Source organism: Ceratotherium simum, chromosome 38 (genome assembly GCF_057802395.1).
Source record: "Ceratotherium simum simum isolate JZ-2026a chromosome 38, ASM5780239v1, whole genome shotgun sequence".
In the NCBI taxonomy this organism is placed as follows: Eukaryota; Metazoa; Chordata; class Mammalia; order Perissodactyla; family Rhinocerotidae; genus Ceratotherium; species Ceratotherium simum.
In genome coordinates this window covers 4,367,131-4,390,508 of record NC_141937.1, presented here as the reverse complement: position 1 = coordinate 4,390,508, position 23,378 = coordinate 4,367,131, and the positions used below count along the sequence as shown (strand labels likewise).

The window sequence follows — 23,378 nt, the reverse complement described above, 5'->3', positions numbered from 1 at the left end:
CTGTGTGTACATGTGTGTTCTCGTGCACCTGCATGTGCCCATGAAGCTATGTCCATAAATAGATAATCTATTTTACGTATATATAGTATGCAGTATAAATATAAATAGGTTGAGATTTTACATCTTGGACTACTTCTGGTCATGTTTATGTAGCCCGGATATGGTTCAGAATAGGCTCCCTTCAGCAAGAGTTTAAAGTAACTCATTAGATAGCCTTTTAAAAACCCAACTGTTTAATTAATTCAGTAAACAAACTTTCTGTTAAATACTCCTAAGTGACAAGCACTGTGCTAAGCCCAAGACATACAGTGATGGACAAAAACAGATAAGGTTTCTGCTCTTACGTAGTCTACTGTCTGGGGGGACGTAGGTAATTATCAAACAATCACAAAAATAGATGAATAATTACACAGGTATAAGTGCTAAAATCAAAAAGCTGCCGTCAACACGTATAGCAAAAGTATTAGACCTAATCAGGGAGGTCGGCACAGACCTCCTTAGGAAACTACTTTCAAGGTATAACCTTAGGACGAGAAGAAACTACTTAAGTGAAACCGGCTGGGGTGGGAGAAGAAAGGGCTCAGGTGGGGGCGGCTGTGGTGAGGGGTAGGATGGGGTTTTAAAAGTCATGAAAGGTCACTGCACCTTAATACAGAGCATAGGGCAGAGATTAACGCAAGATGAGACCACAGAAGGGAGGGGCGCCCAGAGCAGCCGAGGCTTAGTAAACTCTATGAAAGATTCTGGATGGCAGCCAATGAAAACTGTAAGCAAAAGCTCAGTGAAACAGATTTGATTTTTGAAAAGAACTAGGCTGCAATGCAGGGAACAAAGCCAGTGCCAGGAGAACCACGAGAGGATGCCGCAGTAACCCAGGTGAGAGATGAACATAACGCGCTAGCGAAGGAGGTTGTACGAAATAAACAGATTTGAAGTAATTTAGAATTCGCTGTGATATAATCAGTCTTTCTCGTGTTACTTTTCTTTGAGCACTGGATCAATCAACAGGAAAATATCCAAACACTGAGGCTCCAGAATATGCTATGGATTTTTAATCATTATTGATGGGATTTAGGCGACCATCGTTGTTGGTGTGGATTCAGAGGCGCTTACTGTTACGGACTGAATGTTTGTCTTCTTTCAAAATTCATATGTTGAAACCCTATCCCCAAGTGTGATGGTATAACAAAGTGGAGCCTTTAGGAGGTAATTAGGATTTGATGAGGTTGTGGGGGTGGAGCCCACATGATGGGATTAGGTCCCTGATAAGAATCAACAAGAGAGCTTACTTTCTCTCTGCTCTCCACCCTGTGAGGATACAAGGAGAAACTAGCAGTCTGCAACCTGGAAGAGAACCCAAGGATGCTGGCACCCCGTTCTTGGACTTTCTGCCTCCAGAACTTGTCTTAGCAGCTCAAAGCAAGACACAGACCTAATAATATCAAACTCTGCATTATATCACCATTTTCCAAACTATATTCCACTGAACAATTGTGTGCCACAAAACATAGGCTACACAAAAACAGCTCAGGTAATGAAAATATTGGGAAACTTTGCATACTTAATCCCCCTTTGTATATGAGAGTCTCTGAGGAGTCTTTTGGAAAAGACACCCATTGAACATCATTCAACCTAACATCTACAAAATGTATTTGATCCAAAAATATTTATTATTTTTGTTTTGGAAACCTATTATTATCCTTCTGGAACACTCATTAATATACTTTTGAAAATAGGACCATAATAATTTATCTCAGGTTCTGTGAGATTGTGATTTAAAGCCTTGATTGCCACCCACACTTTTGTAGAACTTCTTCAAAAACACAAAGTGTTTCCAAATGACTCTCAAAAATATGAGAATTAAGGATTCACAGCTTCCCTTTAGGGTGAACTTATAATGATCAGCCTTGATGTTTCACATTCTTTCTCCAAATACAACAGTGAATTTCTCTTTTCTGAGCAAAAACCACATCTCAGCTTTTCAGTGAGTACTTCTGACCTGTTAACACTTGCTCTCTTACTGAACCCAGCACTTGCTAAGCTCACAGTTGTGAGCTAACCTACTTTACAGCCAATACTCCACTAACAATATTGTTAAGAAACTAAACAAATACTTGAATTTCACCCTGACATCTCCAACTTTTTAAACTGTATAAAAAATTACTGAGAAGGAATAAGAAAACTTCAAGACAAAGGGAGACAATACTACTTTTTAAAATTTTTTTCTCACCTTCTTAAAAAGGAGAAAAATTTTTTTAAAAAACGCCTATTTTTAAGCAGTTTCTTCCGAGCAGCACAAATAGATCCACAAACATTATCTCTTTAATTTTCACAGGTCTTCACTAGAAAAAAAAAAGATTTTCTTTTCTCCAATCGAGATACATGAATACAGGGGTTTTTTTTAAAAAATATAGTTTACAAAAAAAACTTTTTTTTCCTCCCAGCAGTATTATCTATTGATGATTTTTCCCTTGCAAAAAGAATTATTTTCATCATTCCATTTCAGAAAGAACTGACATAAATGAGGAACTAAGCACGTACATTGCTTTCTTAGACCTGTCTCTTCTAACTGTTTGCTCCCAATTCCTACCGGTAAGCAGTTTTTAAGAAACACTTAATGGTAAAGTAGTAATTGAAGAACAACAATAACCACTGTGGACTGAGAATCTTCTATGGTGTAGGCATTGCACATACTTTATCTCATTTCATCTTTGCTATTGAACTGTAAAGTAGGTAGTTTGATTATCTCCATGTGTTAGTCCGTTTGGGCTGCTATAACAAAAATACAGTAGACTGGGGGGCTTATAAACAACAGACATCCATGTCTCATGGTTCTGGACACTAGAAAGCCAAGATCAAGGCACAGGCAGATTCCATGTCTGGTGAGAACCCATTTCTTGGCACAGTCTTCTGTGTCCTCATGCAGGGGAAGGAGAAAGGAGCATTCTGGGGTCTCTTTCATAAGGGCACCAATCCCATTCATGAGGGCTCCTCCCTCATGACCTAATCACCTTCTAAAGGCCCCCCTTCCTGATAGCATCACATTGGGGGTTAGAATTTCAGTGTATGAATTTGAGGGGGACACAAACATTCAGTTTATAGCACTCCATTTCACATACATGGAAACTTAGACTAAGACAAAATCCAGTAGCATTTCTAGGTCACATGGCGAAAAAGTCTCATCAAGATTGTAACCCAGACCTGCCCATCCCAAAGGTTTTCCTCACCCCACCACCATCCTTCCTCAACACTGATGGAGTGTTGCTAAACGCCCACAAATGTGTTCATAAAAATTTATATCTTTGGGTTTTGTTGTTGTTTTTATTTATTTATTTATGCTCAGTGGTTTTGCAATTATATCACCAAAGTACTTAGAACGTGATGGGACTACTTTTATCTTATTTAAACTATTTCTAGGACTCCTTTAATTTCCAATGTGTTCAGCATATATATTCCTCCTCTCTTAACTACTGCTGTGCAGAGCCATAAAATATTTTTCCACACAATGATAATTTTTAACTACTGCCTCAGTGTCTTCTCTTTCCCAAAGAAGATATTTAAAGAAATATATTTAAAAATAAGGGCTTGCAGGGGCTAGCCCCATGGCATAGTGGTTAAGTTTGAGGCATTCTGCTTCAGGGGCTCAGGTTCACAAGTTCAGATCCTGCGCACAGACCTATGCTACTTGTCAGCCATGCTGTGGCGGCGACCTACATATAAAGTAGAAGAAGATTGGCACAGATGTTAGCTCAGGGTGAATCTTCCTCAAGGAAAAAGAAAAAATGAGGAAGATTAGCAACAGATGTTAGCTCAGGGCTAATATTCCTCAGCAAAAAAAATAAAATAAAAATAAACGTTTGCAGGGAATCAAGTAATCCTAACATAATGGCAGGATAATATTAATTAATTCAGGCCCTGTGCTGGGCACTGCTTATAAAACAATGAACAAGACATACTTTTGGCCTCAAGGAACTTGCAATATAATATGAGATACAGACAAAGAAAGAGATTTTATAATATGAAAATCACTACCTAGGGGTAATACATGGGCTCTGCAATTAATGACTCTGTTTTGGAGGGTCTGGAGTAACTTCCTGGAGGAAGTGATGTCTCAGCTAAGAAAATGAGAACTGAACCAAATTATGAGAACAGTAAGAGTGCTCCATATATATATATATGTGTGTGTGTGTGTGTGTGTGTTATGAGAGGTTCGGGGATTCGATCGGAGACGTAAAAGACACTTTCCACTCCAAACAAATGGACCGAAGGTATATTTTATTATATAGAGGATAGTAAAGGCAACAGTCTGCAAACAGATCCAAATAGGTCAAATATTAAGAGGGAAAAAAAACATCAGCCCGACTGGAAAGGGAAAACACCCACATCAGCTGAAGAGAAATGACACAAATCAACCGGAAAGAGAAACACCAGGTTGACCGAAAAGAGAACACATCAAATCAATTACTTCATATCAAATCAATTACTTCACATCAAATCAGTTACTCACAACATCCACGCCCCACTGCCGGGAGAGCCCTGTCAATCGACGCGGCTGGGCAAGGATCACACGTCCTGGGCAAGGTGTCCCTTCCACAGGTGGAACTCTCCCCGGGTCTCAGTTTCCAGCAGTTTTTATACCATCAGTAATTTTCAGAGTAAGCAATTACAGAGTTTGCAGAGCAAGCATTTAGTGTTTCCATGCACAAAATGGTTATCAGTGGCATACGTGCACTGAGCCCCCTGGCTAACGACCCAGCCCAGTAGTTGCGCACGTGCATTGTTCTCTTTGGTTATCGTCTTAGCCCGGCACAGATGGCCAGTCCATTCCGGGCCAGGACGCTCCAAGAGCCTTGAAATGTTACAACTTGCAACTCTCTCCGTGGGAGAAAGGCCAGTTCCCGGGAAAAGGCCAGTTCCCACCACACAGAAAGCAGCTTTGTATTTCTTTTTGTGCTGGTGGCTGTAGGTCAATGGAGCGGCCAAACATGGCTGTACTCATGTCAAGACATATTCGGCCGTGGCCGTCTCCATTAACCATAAGACACCATATGCACAGACAATGAACTTTGTACGCAAGTACATAAGGCACATCCAAGAATCCAAAATCCAATGACTACAATAATTATAAAACTATCTCGCAATAAAGGACCCAAACCCCAAGGTAACCAATCAAACAACCCCTTAGAATATGAAATGTTATTAACTTGATCTTGCAAATCATGTACAGCATCAAAGATAACATTAGATAAGATAACACTTAGGCCTAACAAATTAGCTTGCAGAAGTCCAGACCAGCCCCCATCACGGAGGGTAGCAGAAGGCAGGGTAATAGAGAAATTATAACTAGTTCTCCGTGACTGGTCAGATATAGGCTTATACTGAGAGATTGCTTGATGTTTCTGAGACCAAATTTCTCGGCCATTCATAGTCCAGGTTATAGGTCCCACTGGTGTAGAGCAGTTGGTCCAGCAGTGCAGGGTCAAAGGCTGTCCTACGGAGACATTAGTTGGCATGTAGGTCTGCAGCAGACATGGAAGTGCAGCACAGCATAGCAAACACAGCAGGAATATCTATTCACGCAAAGAAACAGAATTTTTAGGATCATGATATAATTGTTCATTTCCTGGATACATTACTATGAGCGTTGCAGTGGGCCCTTGGGCCACTACTTCTGCGGCACGTGGAGCCGCATTGGGTGGATGTGTCACCCACACCTTTGCTCCAGGTTTCCATCCATCTGTAGACCCAAATCCTTGCATTCCTCTTTTAGTTAATTCACTTGGAGGTTGTCCTTGTGACACATTTGGAGTCAGGAGGAAGCACCATTAATTCTCCCACTCGTTCCCCAGACTCTACAGTTAGTACTGTGTCACTACCATTATATAATATAAATTTTATTTCTCCTTGGTAATCTGGATCAATAACTCCTCCTAGTACATCAATACCTTTTGCTGCCAGTCCAGAGCGTCCTTTTAACAAACCAAAGGTATTTTTGGGAAATTGTACCCCCATCCCAGTAGGGACTATAGACTGCCTCTTGGGGGCAATTGAATAGAATGAACAGTAGATAAATCCAATCCAGCCGCTCGGCCGTGGGCACGAAAAGGCGGTTTAGCAGACTGAGTCAGGGGCCAATAGGTTAAGGTCATAAGCTCATGGGTGGCGGCTGCCACTTCTGTAATCTTTGCTGGTAACAACCTTGACAGAGGAGTCTCATTAGGGCCTAATGGCCTGTTATTTAACACATTTAGAGCAGTACTTAGATGGTTGTGCCACCCCTTTAATGAGCCATGACCAAGTTTCCTCAATTGTTGTTTAAGCAATCCATTCATTCGTTCTATGAGGCCTGCAGCTTGGGGGTAATAAGGTATATGATAAATCCATTCTATATAATTTTCCTTGGTATAGGTTTGAATCAACTTACCTGTAAAGTGGGAACCGTTGTCACTCTGAATTTGCCTTGGTGTTCCATAATATAACTTGATTATATCTAATAATTTTATGGCACTCTGTTGGGTGGCCACTTTAGCTGGTATAGCCAATAAATAACCAGAATATGTATCAACAGCAGTGCAGGCATAAGTATATCCACAAGAATTTGGCAATGGTCCGATAAAATCTATTTGCCAGGTATGGGCGGAAATAATCCCTTTTGGATATGACCTTGGTAGGGGTGTGGAACTCCCCGTTTATTTAACTGTTGGCATAACTGACACTGTTGTACTGCAGTGGCAATATCATCATGGGTGACAAGGATTCCCCTTTGTTGTGCCCACCTGTATGACGCTTGTTCTCCCAAGTGTCCACTCTTTCGTGGACCCATTGTGCTAAGCCTGGGTTGTGCGTTGCACGAATCTGCACCAGCTGATTAGCATGAGAATTATGCTTTCGTTCTGCAGAAATTAAAGAACTGTGAGCATCAACATGAAATACAGTAACAATTGTATTTTGACACCATAACCATATGTCTTCCCATAATTTCTTTCCCCATATTTCTTTATCATTAATTTTCCAATCATGTTTTTTCCATTGTGGCATCCACGTTGCCAAACCTTGTGCCACTGCCCATGAATCAGTATATATATGACATTGTTGCCCCTGTTCTTGTTGAAGTGCCTGATACACGCATAGAGTTCAGCATATTGGCTACTCATATTATCTCCGGTGGTGACAATTGTTTGTTGGGTGGATGGGTTATAGGCAACTGCTTTCCATTTCCGTGAGCTTGATATCATTTTGGCAGAACCATCTGTAAACCACGTATGGTTTTGTTGTTCTTCAGTCAATTGATCATATGAGACACCCCATTTAACAGGAGATTCTGTTATATCAGTCTTAGGTGACACAGTTGGCTCACTGCTATATTGAGACACTTGTTCATGCAATAGAGACAACCCCTTTGGGCCAGGTTTGGCCCGGTCTTGAATATACCATTTCCATTTGATAATATTAAATTCTTGTGCTTGTCCAATTTTATGAGTAACAGGCGTGCTATGAATCCATTGCATGATGGGTATTTGAGGTCGCATAATTACCTCATGTCCCAGGGTAAGGCTTTCTGAGTCTATTAGAGCCCAGTAGCACGCTAACAGCTGTTTTTCAAAAGGACTATATCTTTCACTGGAACAGGGAAGCTTGTGACTCCAAAATCCCAGAGGATAACGTCGGGCACCTTGTTTTTGCCATAGACTCCAGCTGGCATACTGATCAATGACATCTACCTGTAACTCAATGGGTCCCGGTTTAATTGGCCATAGATCTAAAGCAGTCTGAATAGCATGCTTGGCTGCTTCAAAAGCTTCTTTTTGTTCCATTCCCCATTCAAATTCATATTTTTTCCTGGTAACTTTATATAAAGGTGCAAGGAGCCGACTTAAATGTGGAATATGTGCCCTCCAAAATCCAAATAATCCAATAAATTTTTGTGCTTCCTTTTTGTTACGAGGTGCTGCAAAATCTAATATCTTTTGTCTAGCTTTAGGTAAAATTTCTTGTTTTCCATTATTCCAAAGTACTCCCAAAAATTTAACATTTGAACTCGGGCCCTGAATTTTAGCTGGATTAGTTTTCCATCCATCCTCCTCAAGTGTGTCCATTACTTTTTCTAACTGTTGTTGTACCTTTTCTTCTTCATTTCCTTGGATCATAATATCATCTATATAATGTACTATTTGGACATCATCAGAAGCAGGTACCTTTGCCAAGGTCTCAGCAACCTGTCGATGGCAGATAGTGGGGCTATGCACATATCCCTGAGGAAGTCTAGTAAAGGTATATTGTTGTCCCAGCCACGTGAAAGCAAACTGTTCTTGGACACTTTTAGGTATAGGTATGGTGAAAAAGGCATTAGCCAAGTCTATGACTGCATACCAAGTGCCTGGATAACATTGCACTTTTTCTATGAGAGTAATCAAATCAGGGACGGCCGCTTGAATAGCCGGAGTCACTTTGTTTAGCTCTCTGTAATCTACAGTCATTCTCCATGTCCCATCACCTTTTTTAACAGGCCAGATAGGATTATTCCAGGCTGTAGTTACTCTGCGAAGGACTTTTACAGCCAAATAATCTTCTATGGTCTCAGATATTTCTTGTTGTCCTCCAGGGATGCGATACTGTCTTTGATTGATCACTTGTGTGGCAGGTGGAATTTCTACTTCATGATGCAAACATCCCACAATTACAGCATTAATATGAAAAGACAAAGCTCTAATAGCAAATTGGTATTGTCCATCAGCCAAATTTAATGTCAATCCTTTTAGAATATCAATCCCAATTATATATTCTGGTATTGGTACAATCATAACTAGATATGTGCGCCGGGGTAGTTGCCCAATTTGCATAGAAAGATTAGTGGTAACTGCCCGGATTTCTTTTCCTCCCAATCCAGTTATCAGAATTGATGTACCTTGAAACTTAGTTGGATTCCCATAGATAAGGGTGGCCTCTGCCCCTGTATCTACAAGTGCCTTCACACTAGCTGTAGATCCATTCTTCCAAAATATTTTAATTGGTACATGTGGTCTAATATCTTTTCTTATAGTGGCACTAATCGATACAGAGGTTTGGCCTTCCCCTCAATCACATAAGTCAGCAAGAAGAGGATCCAAGGGAGGAGGTGGTGCACTAGGTGCAGTAGGCACTGGGTTGGAAGCATTCTCTATACTGTCCCTTCTGTTCACTTGTTTTACATTCAGCCCTTTTTCTTTATATAGTTTCCATAATTCTCTAGTGTCAACTCCATCAATCTGGTCTTTAGGTACTCCTGCCTGGAGTAGGGCCAAAAACATATCACCTCGAGTTATTTTATCTTTTTAAAGAATGTTTCTCTTTTTTCTCTTCTTGGAGAGTTTTCAGTTGTCTGCCAGTCTCCCAAGTCTGCTAGCTGCATAATCTTATCTGCAAGTGTTGATATAGGGCTTTCAGTTTCATTCATGAGAAGGGTTGTAATTATTTGTTTGTATGCCGGAGGTGCAGTTTTTATCAACTTGTTTCGCACCTGGACACTTAAAGTCATTTCATTTAAAGCTTCACCACACCCCAGAAACACAGCCCGTTTCATGGTTTCTTCTCTCATCTTTTGGACACAATCTTTTAAAGTATACCAGGGTCTATTAGTGTCTGGCCACATATCATCCGTGGGGTATTTATCTTGAGCTCCTTTTACTGCAAGAGCCAATAAAGTTGTACCATCAGTGTCTTGTCCACGATCATTTGGGGGGTGAGCATTCATGCTCCAGTCTCTGAAAGCTCCCCGTATTACTGGATCATTGGACAAAATTACAAATTTAAAAGCATCTCCTGCATCCAGATTAATTCCTGTAGCGCCCATATCATATAGGCGAACAAGCCAGGTTATGATGGCTTCTCCAGGCTTTTGTGTAGCCCGGGCTAAAATATCAGAAATTTCTTGTTGGTTAAAATCCTCAATCACATCTTTCCTTACAGGATGATTACCATCCATTTCCATCCGCCGCCGGCGAAGAGGACGTGCCTCTGTGCGTTTGGGCGGTTTTTCCTCTTCCTCATAATCAGTTTCAGAATCATCATCCCAGATATCACCATCCCATGTGTCCGGGTCCCACTTAGGACCGGCCGATGCTATGGCCATATGAACTTTTCGTTCATTTACCTTTCCTCTCCTCTTTCTATATTTATATTTGGCAACTCTTACAGCAGCCTTTTCTGCTATAGCTTGGTAGTTACGAGCCTGATCTCCCAGTGCAAGATATTGACATTGAATCATAGCCAAACGAGACTGCAAATCTAAATTTTCTTTTTCCGAGAGTGCCTTCTCTTTCTGTATCTTATCCCTATCTTCTATAGCCCGGCGATATTCCGTTTCCAAGAGTGCCTTCTCTGTCTGTATCTTATCCCTATCTTCTACAGCCCGGCGACATTCCGTTTCCAAGAGTGCCTTCTCTGTCTGTATCCTATCCCTATCTTCTACAGCCCGGCGACATTCCGTTTCCAAGAGTGCCTTCTCTGTCTGTATCTTATCCCTATCTTCTATAGCCCAGCGATAAGCAGTCAACAAACACCAACCTCGCCGTGCCAAAAAAGAAACATCATCTTTCTCTTTCCTTTCCACCGTCTGCAAAGCTTTGGTCACATCCAACGGTTCAAATCGTCGCAGACGAGCATCCCAAGCTTCACATAACCCTGACCTATGAGCCCACTCCCCAGCCAGAGTGCAAAAGGGAGGGTCCTCCCATCCTGGAATCCCTTCCACCTTGGCTTCAGTTACCTTTCGTTTGAATAGGAAAGGCATCTCCTTAATCGAATCCTGCTCACAGCGCCAATTATGTTATGAGAGGTTCGGGGATTCGATCGGAGACGTAAAAGACACTTTCCACTCCAAACAAATGGACCGAAGGTATATTTTATTATATAGAGGATAGTAAAGGCAACAGTCTGCAAACAGATCCAAATAGGTCAAATATTAAGAGGGAAAAAAAACATCAGCCCGACTGGAAAGGGAAAACACCCACATCAGCTGAAGAGAAATGACACAAATCAACCGGAAAGAGAAACACCAGGTTGACCGAAAAGAGAACACATCAAATCAATTACTTCATATCAAATCAATTACTTCACATCAAATCAGTTACTCACAACATCCACGCCCCACTGCCGGGAGAGCCCTGTCAATCGACGCGGCTGGGCAAGGATCACACGTCCTGGGCAAGGTGTCCCTTCCACAGGTGGAACTCTCCCCGGGTCTCAGTTTCCAGCAGTTTTTATACCATCAGTAATTTTCAGAGTAAGCAATTACAGAGTTTGCAGAGCAAGCATTTAGTGTTTCCATGCACAAAATGGTTATCAGTGGCATACGTGCACTGAGCCCCCTGGCTAACGACCCAGCCCAGTAGTTGCGCACGTGCATTGTTCTCTTTGGTTATCGTCTTAGCCCGGCACAGATGGCCAGTCCATTCCGGGCCAGGACGCTCCAAGAGCCTTGAAATGTTACAACTTGCAACTCTCTCCGTGGGAGAAAGGCCAGTTCCCGGGAAAAGGCCAGTTCCCACCACACAGAAAGCAGCTTTGTATTTCTTTTTTGTGCTGGTGGCTGTAGGTCAATGGAGCGGCCAAACATGGCTGTACTCATGTCAAGACAGTGTGTCATATGTAGGCCTATATGCACAAGAGAGAAGTGTAGCTGGAATATCGAGTGTGAGGATGGAAACTCAATAAGAGTTTATAAAGTTAAACAGGGCCTCTGTCCTCAGAGTTAGAGGAAATTACTTTCTAAGCAAGAGAGTGATATAACCGGATTTGTATAGAACGATCACTCTGTTTGCAGGGTGGAGAATAAATTGGAGATAATGAAATCTGGTGGTGGAGTTTGAGTTAGAGGCTGTCACTGCAAGAGGGGAAGTGTGGCTATCAAGTCTTGCATGTAGTGGGTTCTCTAACCCACTATCTGTACATCACCCAAGTGGGGAAATTCGGTAAACCAGTAGCCATACAGGCCTGGAAAAGCAGTCTGAGCAAGAAATTGAGATATGAGGGAAATCAGCATAGGAACAGTCATTTAGGATATTCACATGGAAGAGATCGACAAGGAACGTGTATATAGTAAAAAAATGAAAGCCAGGACAAAGGCATGGGCCTGGCAACATTTGCAGGACAGACAGAGTGACTGCTGTGAGGAAGACTTGGAAGGATGGGCAGGAGAAGGAGAACCAGCACAGCACACCAGGAAAGCCAGGGAAGAGAGCACTCACGACGAGAGCAGTCATCACTGTCCAACTCTGCTGAGGGAGGCAAGAACAAAAACTGACATTTGCATTAAAAAATGTGATTTGAAAGTTGGAATGGGATGGGGAAGCCAGATTTTGCTGGAATAAGGAGAGAGTAAAGAGTTTTGGGGTGCATAAAACACATATAGACAACTCTATACAGGACTCTGACTAAAAGGGAAAGAAGTGGGATAGCCAGTGATGGAGATCCAGAGTGGAGAGTTTTAACATGATGGAGATACATGAAGAAATATGAATAGCATGTTTATGTTAGTCAATCTCTGATAAGAGTTATTCAATAGCTAGGGAGAGACTGGATAATACAGAGAGAAGAGCAAGAAAGACCAACGAGTGATGTCCCTGAAGGTGGGCACAAGGTGGGCAGAAATTGAAGGACTTCTAATATTAATAGGTTGTTTCATTTTCTCTGTGCAATGTGAGGCAAGTGGAAAAGGAGTTTGAGGAGAGTGAAAACATTTGGAAATACATACTGTGGAGAGCAGAAGTAAAGTGTAGGAGGAAAGAAAAAAACAATTGCAATTGCTACAGTCCATGCCCAGTTGTAAGTGGAGACCAGGAGATCAGATGCAACAAAAGCATTACAGGGCAAGGCATTGGAAGAGAATGGCTATAATGCTGGGCCTAAATTCTAAATAAAACACAAAGGAAATGAAGACGAGGGTAAGATTAACAGACCCAAAGAATTAATGAGGGGACAAGGGACCAGAGATTCTGAAAATTTAGATGAGCAACTTTACTGGGGAAGGCTGTGTGAGAGATCTGAAAATATAAGTGGAAGTCAAATGAAACAGCATGTGTGAGGGAGTCTAGAAATCCAGAAGGTAGAATTGGACTATATTAGGTCCTCTGTATGAATATGGAGCCAATCAGGCTGGTAGGAGAACTCAGGTGGAAAAGAAGTTTGTGAGGTTGCCTCCAAAACCTTCTATGAATGGTGAGAAGTAGATTTCTGGAGATCTGTGATGAGGAAGAGTAGAAAATATATGGTACATGCCTTGGAAAAGCTGAATATTTTTGTGTGGTTTTTGGTGGTGGTTTTGTTTGATTTCCTTTTTTTTTTTTTTTTTTTTTCCGTTTGTTTGTTTGTTTAATGCAAGGTGGAGGAGTAATAGTCTGGAAGTAGAAATTGAGCTGAAGGAAAATATCAACCTCTTCTTCTGAACTTGACAGAGGTGAAAGTGAGGACCAATGAGCATCAGCCATCCATGTGACGGGGCCCCCAAGGCACAGCTGAGGCCGATAGCTGAAGGAAACATTAAGTGAAAAAGTCAAGATCTAGTTTGTTCAAGATGGTAGCTGGATTTGCTTAAGCACAGAGAAAGTAAGGAGTTGGGCAATAGCACACTGAAGAAGGAGTAAGGAAGCAGAATGTACAGGAATGGAAATACAGGAACTAGTACAGGGCTGCTGTGGTGACTGATGATAATATTGGTGTAAGCAAGGCGGGATCAGCAGACAGCAAGTTTTTCAATATTGTTCCAAGTCTCCAAGTTAGTTTGTGAGAGAAGGGGTGTTCAGGAACCAAGGAGAAATTAGCTAAAGTCTGGATTGATTGGCCTTCCTCAAATGTCCCAGTCCAAATAAGCAAGCCTAAATTGAAGTATTTGCTTTTCAGGATTCTCACATTTGTGACCTCCAAGGACATGAGCTTTTAATGGAGATGCATAGGTTGATGCTTCTTTTGATTTCTTGCTTCCCAAAATTATTCCAACCTCCTTTCTTCTGAGGTTAGGCTCTTATCTAGCAATACCCTGTGCAAACACAAATTAACACATCAAAGAGAGTATGTGAACACAGAGAAGTGATGAGAAAGTTATGATGGCCAAATGTGAGATAATGCACTGTGTGTTGAACTAGCTATGAGCTGAATGGGCCAGGGAAGTAGTACAGTATCTTTTAAGAAGAGAGGTCGGTTTGGGAGATTCGGTTACTAGTTCACTGGAAGTAAGAACCAAGGAGTGGAGGGAAAAGGACAGAAAATAAATTCATAAAGCTCTTGAGAAATGATTGAAGATGGAGATCTAAAAAGTGATCATAGTGTTCCATTCTCTTGTTTTCATTTTCCAATTTCTACTCCATTGTTAGCATTCAATTCCCTTCTTTTGATCTGTCATTTGTCTATTCTCTATTACTTCCTTTTAAAAACAAGCGATTTGTATCACAGACTGAAAAACTGGAAGAATTTCAGAGCTCATCTAATAGAACGTCACATTTCATAGATGAGAAAACTGACTTCCAGGGAGATTACATAAATTGCTACTGTCACACAGCTAAGACATAGTTAAAATTAAAACCCATGTGTGCTAACTTCCAACACACTGCTCCTTCCAAATGTAGCGTAAATAATCAATTTAAAAATGTCGAAACTTTTCAGTTAACAATTCAATAGTCCAATATATCCATGACTTTTAAAAATAAAATGTTAAGTCCATTTCATGCAAAGAAAAGCTGTCAATTTTTTCAAAGTCTTTGGTCAGTAACCAAGTCTTGAGAGATCATTTTCTACACACAAGGTGCAACGTGTGTGTGTACGTGTGTGCATGTGTACATGTGTGTGTGCACGTTGGGGAGAAGAGGAAGAAGGAAATATGCTTGTAAAAGGGAAACATAGGTTATAAACACAAAAACTAGAGGACAAAATCCCTAACCTCAAAGAACTTAAAATATTTTCAGGGAGACGCGATGTGAAATGACAGAACAATTACAAAACAATTTATCAAAATTACCTAGGAGCATAGTGAATACATAAGCTTGAAGATGATGAAAGGTCAAGGAGTGATTCTAAATAATGTTGTTCCAAAAAGCAATATAAAAATCATAGCTGAGAAACCATGCATCCAGTTGGTGGCATATAAATTACTCATGGAAAAACTTCAACGAAATTCATTCAATCCTACTCGTTCTGGCATTACGCATCATTCTCTTAGTCTTTGGGTCAAATTTGGACAGGAGAACAATATAGGGCCTTTATTGTTTTCAAAGTCACATAGTCTCTGTCATTACACTTCATAGGTTTAATGTTATTAATATTATTTGACCCCATCATTCTCTGTGCTCTGGCTATTATTAATCATTCTCCCAAGTAAAGAGTTTGTTTAGTGTAAGTCTCCCCCATCTAAACTTTATTTCCTATTTATATATGTCATTCGTCCTGGATTGTTCTAAAGTTTCATCAATTCTTTTCTTATAAATTTCTTTGACTTTTCACTGACGTCACGGGTTTCATGAAGCCATCTTATTTCTGCTCCAAACATCCTTGAATCTGCCTTACCTCCCTCATTTATATTCATTAATTCTATTTTTCCCCCATGTCCTCTTGTTAGGCCTCTGCCACAACCCCACTGGCCCACGCCACTGTAATGTTACTCCTTTAACCTTACTTGGCCTCTCCCTCTCCCTGTCCCACAGTAAGACCTCAATTTTTAAGGAATTACACTTTATCTATGAGTATAACTTCCAAAAAGCGTAGAATATACTCCACCTGTGTTTTCACTCTGGAAAACTGAAATATATACATTTCTGAATCATGTTAACTGGAGAAAAAATAGCATTGGTGTGAGAGAGGCATTTTCATACCTAAAGCACTTCATTACAAGAAGTTAACGACTCAAATGCTTCATATATATGTATATACATATATAAATGAATATATATACACATATATGAATATATATATATACACGTGCACACACATGCACAATGTGCACAATGATTAATATAAAATTAAATCATAGAGCTTAGGATTTACTACCAACAATGTGCAAAGTTCCCAAATACATGTTTAGGTATGTGCTCATTCTCTTATGAAACTATATCCTTTTGCTCCCCCAACCTCATTCTTTACATAAACCATGAGCACTAATACCCACAGAGTTAAGGTAAAACCTGTGACTCTAGACATGTTGTAGTGTTACTGCCCACCCTCTCCCTGATGATGTCTGATATGTTTCTCTCCTCTGTGCTACCATTTATTTCCTCCCCTTGCTCACTGGAATTGGCAAAATTGCAGTAACAATGTTGCAGTGATCATTTCTGACGTTCCCTAATTCCCACATCTGTATGCACTTTCCTTAGCTCTTCACTTTTTTTAATTCTACACCTTTCTGCACCAGGCTTTCTTTTCTTAACACATCCATCACCTCACATATTTATCTTTTTTGCTGATGTTGTTTTTGGTGAGAACATTTAAGTTCTACTGTCTCAGTAAATTTCACTTATATAATACAGTGTTGTCAACTACAGTTGCCATGTTTTACATTAGATCCTCAGACCTTATTCATCTTATAGCTGAAAGTTTGTACCCTTTACCGACCTCTCCCTATTTCTCCCACTCCCTAGCCCCTGGCAACCAGTTTTCTACTCTCTGTTTCTATAAGTTTGACTTTTGGTTTTTTTTAGATTCCACAAATAAGTGATACCTTGCAGTATCTGTCTTTCTCTGTCTGACCTTTCATTTAGCATAATGCCCTCAAAGTCCATTTATGTTTTCACAAATGGCAAGATTTCCTTCTTCCTCAAGGCAGAATAATATTCCATTGTATGTATATATATTACATCTTCTTTATCCATTCATTCATTGAGAGGCACTTAGTCTGTTTCCAGGTCTTGGCTATTGTAAACAATGCTGCAACAAACATGGGAGGGCAGACATCTCTTCAATATCCTGTTTTCATTTCCTTTGAATATACCCTTCTGAATACCCAGAAGAGAGATTGCTGGATCATAAGGTAGTTCTATTTTTAATTTTTTGAGTAACCTCCATAATGTTTTCCAAACTGGCTGCACCAATGTACATTCCCACCCACAGCGCACAATCCCTTTTGTCCACGTCCTAGCCAGCCCTTGTTATCTCTTGTCTTTCTGTTGACAGCCACTCTAATAGGAGTGAGGGGATATCTCTTCGTGTTTTGATTTGCATTTCCCTGATGATTAGTGATGTTGAGCAGAAGGCTTTCTTTAGCATCTGCTTTCTCTTTTGTTGTTTATAATGATATCTTCTCCTTTTAATCATTGGGCATTATTTCCCTAATACATTCCATAATTTCTCTTTTCTTCTCAGTTATTTCTTGCAGTTTTTGCAGAAACTGCCTCAATCTTTTCCTCTCTAAAACAAATAGGCCTTTCTACAATGACCTAGAATGGTCATAACATTTCCATCCTATAGGAAATTCTATCTTAACTACAATTGGCTTAACTATAACCAGCATAACGTCAATCTTTACCAGAGCTGCTGACAGCCCATATGTCTTCACTCAAACCACACTGTTATACAGTCCAATTGTCTCTTAACTTTCTCAGTTGAAGCACTTCAAAGTATTAGAGTGAAAAATGACATGGGCTTTAGTCAGAAACATTAAAGTACAATCCCCACATCCCTGTGACTTACACATCACTTAACTTCTGTAAGGCTTAGTGTTATCATCTGTAAAACAAGTTCAATAACTGCCCCACAGGATTTTGAACATGTGTGTTATGTACCATATGGAGTAGAGTAGATACTTAATATGTTTTCTCTTAGAAAATTGTCATGGCTCTTCAACTCTAGTTGAAAGCAACTAGAACCTAACTGATATTTGTAGTTAAAACAATTGCAACAAGAAATTATGAAAACTTTTCAGCAAGTAAAATTTATTTTGCAAATGAGTTTCAATTTATAAGGTTTTTAAATATTAAATATAAAACAGCTGATTGCAGAGATGAAGTTTGGGATAGGAGATATAACTATTTCTATGCCTGGTCGTTTTTGAGTTTCACATCATGGAAGCATGTAATTGGGGAAAAATCTAAAATAAAATCTACTTAGTGGAGTAGAGACTAAGTCGTTTATACTGGTGTTTTTCCAATAAGTGTGTATTACCATAAACTAGATGAGATCCGAAAAAGTTGCAGGGAAACAAAATTTGAGTAAATAGAATCCTGATTCCCCTTTGAATTTGTGATCAATATTCCAGCAAGTCTTTGAGCTTTTGCTGGACACAGGCTGATCATTCTTCCTTTGGTAAAATTAGACCTCTCACAACCATGAGTGACCAGGCAGATAGAATATTAGAGACCAGAGGACTATAAGCTTTTGGTGGACAGTGATCTTAGGACCTGGTGCCTCATCAAGCACCAGTGTGATAGGTCTGGTTTCAAGTCCAGGATGAACCACAGAGCCCTACCACAAGGTGAAAGAAGGCAATTCATCACTAGCACTTGAGGCGTGAAATGCCCTCTTTCTGTTCCATTGGAATGTCACTTCCTGCTTCTTATTTTTAAGTGAAATTTGAAGTAAAATCAATCAAGTACCAAATAAATGAAAGAGATAAAAAACCATTTAGGCTGCAACAAAACAGAAACTGCACAAATGCACATGCGCACACAAACATAGACACACAATTGTGATAACAGCATCGCAAAAAATCACATAATCATTGACACGGGTATTGACGGGAAAGGCTGAGTTTAGAAGAAGAAAGGATTGTTTGAAAGCTCAAGGAGCAGAAACCCAGGGACAGGGAACCCAGTGGCTCACACTTGTTGAAGTAACTAAATTAGGCCCAAGACGGAATCGCTCATGATAAGCCCGATGCCAGCAAACCAAAACTTCACTAAGTTTCTATGCTTGGCTCTCCCAGAAAAGGAAGGTCTATGTCAACCAATCAGCACTTGCCTGCTCAGCACAAGTTACCTGACTCTGCTCCAAGACCTCTCTTTGCTCCACATAAGGAAAGTCACTCTGCTTTAACCAATCTGCTTTTGCCCAGTACCACTTTCCTTTTTCCTGCTGGCTTTAGTCTACAAAAATCTCACTTTTTACAGCTCTTTGGAGCAACTTTCTATCTGCTAGACTGGATGCTGTCTGATTCATTAGCCACCAAATAAAAGCTTACTAAGTCAATAAATTGTCTGTGGAAAACATTCTTTTAACACACCAGAGGATACAGCATCAAACCACATTGCAGGAGTCCACTGTTTTCTGGGACTTTCAGAAGTAGGGCTGAACTTTCCCAGGTTTAACATGATCTTTTCCCCCCCACAGGGGAATAAAAGCCTGCACAAAAGGCCTGAGAGGCTCCATTGATGGGATAGCTTCTAAGAGATGTCTTCATGTTGTACTGCTCTTCGGTGGGCCTCACTTTTACACTCTGACATCTTGTCTGCTCTCACACCCCTAGCACTATTAAACAAAGACCTGAGGTGTGAATGGCACCTCAGCTGGCCATGGTTACAGTTCAGGGCGCCTGACTTCCTAGGACTGTGGCCTTGTCACAGAATTACACAAGTTAGTGATTTATACACTAACAGCACAGTGGTGGAAATTATTTTGAAAAACAAAAAAAAATCATACTATAATGTGTCTAATAAATCACTAAAGTATAGTCTTTGTTGACCTGGAATTACACGCATGACTACATTTCAATCTCACCCCTTGTCCTCAATGATATTTCTTTTTTAAACTCTGATTGCCATACTTAAATATTTGGTTTTTAACATAAAGTAATATATGTCCATAGCAAATTACAAAAGAAGGTATAAATATAAAACAAAAGTAACCCCCACCTGGCCCTAATGACACCTAGTTCCATTTCTAGACGCAGCACATTTTAACACAAATGTGAACATATTTTGCATATCACTTCCCACAATGTATCTTGGAAATATTTCACAGCAGTACATGCAAATCTACCTCAGTCTTTTCCACATTACATAGCATTCTCTTATGTGGATGCTCTACAATGTTTTTAGCCAATGCCTTGCCAATGAACATTTGTTTCTATATTTTTGCTATAAAAATGCTAGAGTACACATCCTTGAACACACATCTTTGCATACCTGCATACACTAAATGCCTAGCAGTGGAATGTGTATTTATTATTTATTATTTTTTAGTTATTTTCAGAGTTTGATTTATTGCTTAATTGTCTGTGTAGATTCAACGTGATGGAGAATATATTAATAGCACAGAGAACATTTAAAAGTATGTGTCTGTAGCTTTACACTGCAAACAGCACAAAAACTGGATGAAATATTCTTCTACTATTCAAAAAATATTACCCTTTCAGAAAAGAAATCATTGATAGCATTGATGAATGACTGAAATTTCAACATTTCTTTACTGTTTCACTGTTTTCTTAATAAAAACAGAAATAGTAACCAACATGCATTTAAAAATAGACAAAAGATATGAATTTACATTTCACCAAAGAAGCTATGTGTGTTGCACATAAACACATGAAAAATCGCTCAAAATCATGGGTCATAACAGACATACTAGTTAAAACCACGAGGTACTAGTACACCCCTATTAGAATGGAAAAAATTAAAAACACCTACCACAGAAATTTTAGGTGAGGATGTTTAAGAACTGCAACTGTTCTACTCTGCTGTTGGAAACATAAAATGGTTCAAACACTTTAAAACACAGTGTGGCAGTTTCTTAAAAAGTTAAACATTCCTGTACTTTCTGACAAAGACATTACACTCCTAAGTGTTAACTCAAGAGAAATGAAAGCATATGTCCATATAAAGACCTATACGTTCACAGCCATAGCAGCTTTACTTGTAAAAGCTAAAAACTCATGTCAATTAACAAAAATAGATTGTGGTACATTCATCTTATAGAATACTATCAGCAATAGACTGAACTATTCATTCACACTCTAAGGGATAATCGCAAAACAATTATGCTCTATGAAAGAAATCAGACAAAAACGAGTAAGCACTTATGATTCTAGAAGAGGCAAACAATTCAATAGTAAAAGGAAGAAAATCAGTGGTTTCCTGGAGATGTGGAGCTGGGGAGGGCAGGGAAAGAGTGATTGCAAAGGGGCATGCAGTAACTTTAAGGGTGATGGATATGTTCATTATCGTGATTATGGTAATGGTTTCACCAATGAATACGTTTTTCAAAACTTACATATCAGATATGTACAGTTTACTGTATATCAGTTATACCTCAATAAAATGTTAAATTATTGCACATGAAAATCTGGATTCACCCTTTATTTTAGAAAAACAGAAGATTTGGTAACCCCATGTTCACTCCACCATCTCTGTCCTCAACCTTGGCAGCGAAGACTAGTAAGCAATGAGGGCCATTTCCATCTGAGTCATCAAGGAGGCCATCTCACAAGTGCCACACCGCTGGACTACGGGATCTCCCCTTCCTCAAGCCACATTTCCTTGCCTATTCAGCAATGTCCTTGAGAAGAATGGTCCATAGAGGCTGCAGCCATCCACAAAAGCTTTAGAATATTTGCTGTGTTAGTAACACTGAGCAAAGGAGAGACGCTGGTCAAGAGGTCCTGAGACTTTCTGCAGAACCCTCACCCTGCAGAGCCATGTTTATGGAAGCATTTGTAGATGCAACTTTAGAATAGGCATCTTCTCTCTAGTTTGCTGTAGCCCAACCTACTCCCTCTTAATACTCCCAATGTTCCTGTACAAAATATGGTTCCTACCTAAGCCCTGTAGGTCTTGGAACCAATAACCTCAGATGACTCATGATCCTCTCCAAGGATTGGAGAGAGAACAGAACACTGAGGCAACCCGTGCAAACTCTGGAGAATGTTAGCTGGTAGAGCTAAGATGACTTCAGCCACAAGCACCGATAGTCACAAACCTGGTAAAACTCCACAGACAGGCCAAAACTTGCAACACAGCTCCAGACGGCTTCTGACATAGCTAGCACTCACAGGGACTCTTTCCATGTGGATAACTGGATGAACGGGGTTCAATATCTGGCTAATAGATTCGTAATAAAGGCTACTCTCAGAGCTTCTCTCTGTTGTGAGTCCTGTTTTGTTGAGAAAGAAGAGAGCACATTCTCTGTAATACTAAGGCCTCTCTCCAGTGTGGATTCTCTGGTGCTGAACAAGTGTGGATTCATAGCTGAAGGCTTTCACATACCCACTGTGCTTGTAATGCCTTTGTACAATGTGAAAGACCACCACACACTTGGGGCTCCTGGGCGGCTCCCCCTGGCTGTGAGTGTCTGATGCTGGAAAAGCCTGTGCTGGGGAGGAAGTCCTTTCCACCTCCCCAACACGCAAAAGGCTGCTCTGGGGTGTTATCTCTGCAACCCTTCGCAAACGAGGCCCTGCCCTTTTCCCTTCTGACCAGCTTCCTTTCATTCTGCTGCATCTGTTGCTGGTGAAGTTTGCCCTGAATCAGAGCCCTCTCTCACATGCCCCACATGTGTATAGTTTCTTCCCAGGTGGTGTTGCTTGGTGTTCCCACAGGTGCAAAATATCTTTCAAGAGTAGGCCACACACACCACGGGTAGGCCTTCCTGGTAGACAGATGTGCCTTGGAATTCATGGTATTTGAAGCTCCTTCTAAAGAAACACTGTGCTGGAAAGGTGTCTCCTAGTCCTCTGTTCCTAGCCAAATCTCCCCTGTAAGTGCCTTGCAGCAGGGCCTTGGCTGCTGGCAACGCCTAAGGCGTATGAGAAGGATATGTCCAGGTCAGGGAAGTCCGCCTGCAACAGGGCCAGGCCCCCTAGGCCTGCCATTTGCCATGGCTGGCATCATGTCTGCTCTATCAGGCAGGCGGGGCTCTCCCCCAGCTCCAGGTGGGCACCAACACAGGCCCTGGGAGATGCAAGTCCTGGACAGGTGCTTTGGGAGAGGTGTCTCTTTATTCATGGTGACCCATCAGGTGTCCAGCATCACCTCCTGGCACAGGTCCTCCAGGTCAGGCCAGCTCTGCCCACGCCTCCGGGTTGAAGATCACAGCCTAGTCAAGGCCGCTGACCTTGCCCGGGCCATCACTGACTCGCGGCCCTCTGACTCCGTAGTGAGGGCGGGAGGCAGGACATGCAACGAGCTTTCCCATAGCCAGGCCGCACCCTGCCCCAGCCCCAAAATGCCTCCGAGGTGGACCCCACCCTCGCGACGTCCTCGCGCCTGCGCCCAGCTGCGCGGTCCCCATGGCGACGCACACAAACGCAACACCCCAGTGCTTCCATTGTCGCCAGAAGTCCCGCCCCCACGGAGCCGCCGGACACGCCCCTTCCTGGTAACACGTTTAGTCTTTGTCCTCATGGTGCAGCTTTATGATTTCACAAGATTTTAAATATTTAAGGAAGTTCCTATTTAAGCCAGACCAGCTTTCACTTTCAGAGATTCTGCAAC

The 23,378-nt window shown here is 41.0% G+C and overlaps 1 long non-coding RNA gene across 1 annotated transcript; it reads right to left on the bottom strand.

Moving 5' to 3' along the window:
- Nucleotides 1-4,258: 4,258 nt before the first annotated feature.
- Nucleotides 4,259-6,810, bottom strand: LOC147912237 (uncharacterized). Its single transcript, XR_015550104.1, has 2 exons — nucleotides 6,777-6,810; nucleotides 4,259-5,570 (listed from the first exon to the last, which is right to left on the bottom strand). It is a non-coding gene; the product is annotated as an uncharacterized LOC147912237 (long non-coding RNA).
- Nucleotides 6,811-23,378: the final 16,568 nt, after the last annotated feature.